This window comes from Argentina silus (genome assembly GCF_951799395.1).
Source record: "Argentina silus genome assembly, chromosome: X".
In the NCBI taxonomy this organism is placed as follows: Eukaryota; Metazoa; Chordata; class Actinopteri; order Argentiniformes; family Argentinidae; genus Argentina; species Argentina silus.
The window spans coordinates 47,783,101-47,785,090 of NC_139653.1; the positions used below are offsets into that span (position 1 = coordinate 47,783,101).

A 1,990-nucleotide genomic window follows, 5' to 3' on the forward strand; every position below is an offset into this window, starting at 1 on the left:
TATACACACATACACACACACACACACACACACACACACACACACATAGAGAGAGATTTTCAGACTTTTGGCCGATACACAATATATACCTCGATATTCCTTTTTTTACCTTATAGTCTGTATGAACATTGAAATAAGTTAAAATACACTTCTTATTCAAATAAAAAGTCTACATTTACAACACACACAAGTAATGTTTATTTCTGTTTGTTTTGATAGAACACACAAGCAGAAATAAGGAAAATGATACAGCTGCAGCTCTTTATTTCTATGGGGCTAGCCTACCTTGTTTTGAGTTTAACCCTAACAAGTAGATAACTGAAGCAACCACACAAAGTTTCTTTTGAACTTCTAATATTCTAATATAAAAGTAAATAAAGTTTATGTGTCAGTTATGCCTAGGTGTTCATTACTAACAGAAACCAAACTAAATCCTGACAGCAGAATACACACAAAAGCTGCCACAAAACAAGTCATCGGTTTTTGTTTTTGTGCAATATTTCTCTCTCCTCAGATCTGCTGTTTTTCCTGCTTTCTGGTTTCCTCCCGTGAACAACGGTCAAGCGATCCACTGCTCTCCTATGAAACGCTATTCTCGAGTGCCGTGCGGTACGTGAGTGCACGGTAGAGGCTGAACGGGCTTTGCCAGACGCCAGACTCTGCGGTCAGTGCATGATTTGGGCTTATGTAGCTGGGCTATGAGGGGGTATTACAGAGGGGGGAAACAATGATAATATTTAGATATATGCTTATGCTTGTGAAAATAATATAATGTGCTCAGCCTCGATACTCACGATACAGCTCATGGCCATTACACACACACACACACACACACACACACACACACACACACACACACACACACACACACACACACAGACACACACACACACAGACACAGACACAGACACAGACACAGACACAGACACACACACACACACAGACACACACACACACACACACACACACACACACACACACACATAGACACACACACACACACACACACACACACAGACACACACACACAGACACAGACACAGACACAGACACAGACACAGACACAGACACAGACACACACACACACACACACACACACACACACACACACATAGACACACACACACACACACACACACACACACACACACACACACACACACACACACACACACACACACACCTCCTCTGTCCCCTCGGTCCGAGCGAGCAGCAGCCTGAGAACATGCAGTGTTTATGGTCGGACAGAAAGAAGTTCCTGAAACAGCAGCGGCAGCTGAGCAGCGGAGGTATTGTCTGTTTAACAAGAGGCTTTCCTCCCTAGCCTACACAGCCTGCTCTCCTGAAGACGTCTCTAGCCAGCTCCACATAGGCTACAAAGTGTGTGTGTGTGTGTGTGTGTGTGTGTGTGTGTGTGTGTGTGTGTGTGTGTGTGTGTGTGTGTGTGTGGTGTGTGTGTGTGTGTGTGTGTGTGTGTGTGTGTGTGTGAGTTTTAACTATATACAGTCTTCTGAGACACATCCAGTAAAACTCCAGTTGTACGGATCTTGTTACAATACATTTCATAGAGTGGGTTATTTTCTATGCTGCTGTTTGAATCTACTCGACTAGGGCTCAAACAATTAACTGCCCCTTGCTTGGTGGGAGAGAGAGAGAGAGAGAGAGAGAGAGAAAGAGGAGAGAGACAGAGAGAGGGGGGGAGAGAAAGAGAGGGAGAGAGAGACAGAGAGAGAGGGAGAGAGAGGGAGAGAGAGAGGGAAGAGGGAGAGCGGGGGAGAAAAAGAGGGAGAGAGAGGGGGGGGAGAGAAAGAGAGAGAGAGAGAGGGAGAGAGGGAGAGAGAGAGGGGAGAGAGAAAGAGAGGGAGAGAGAGAGAGAGAGAGGGAGAGAGAGAGAGGGAGAGGGGGGGAGAGAAAGAGAGAGAGAGAGAGAGAGAGGGAGAGAGAGAGAGGGAGAGAGAGAAGGAAAGGGAGCGAGGGAGAGAGAGAGGGA

General features: G+C 46.1%; 1 protein-coding gene across 1 annotated transcript in view; it reads left to right on the forward strand.

Annotated features, from left to right (window-relative positions):
* The window catches only part of rfc4 (replication factor C (activator 1) 4), a gene marked incomplete at its 5' end in the record, with an annotated part of 11,880 nt that overhangs the window by 1,089 nt on the left and 8,801 nt on the right, over positions 1-1,990 (forward strand). The gene's annotated exons all lie outside the window — the stretch shown is intronic.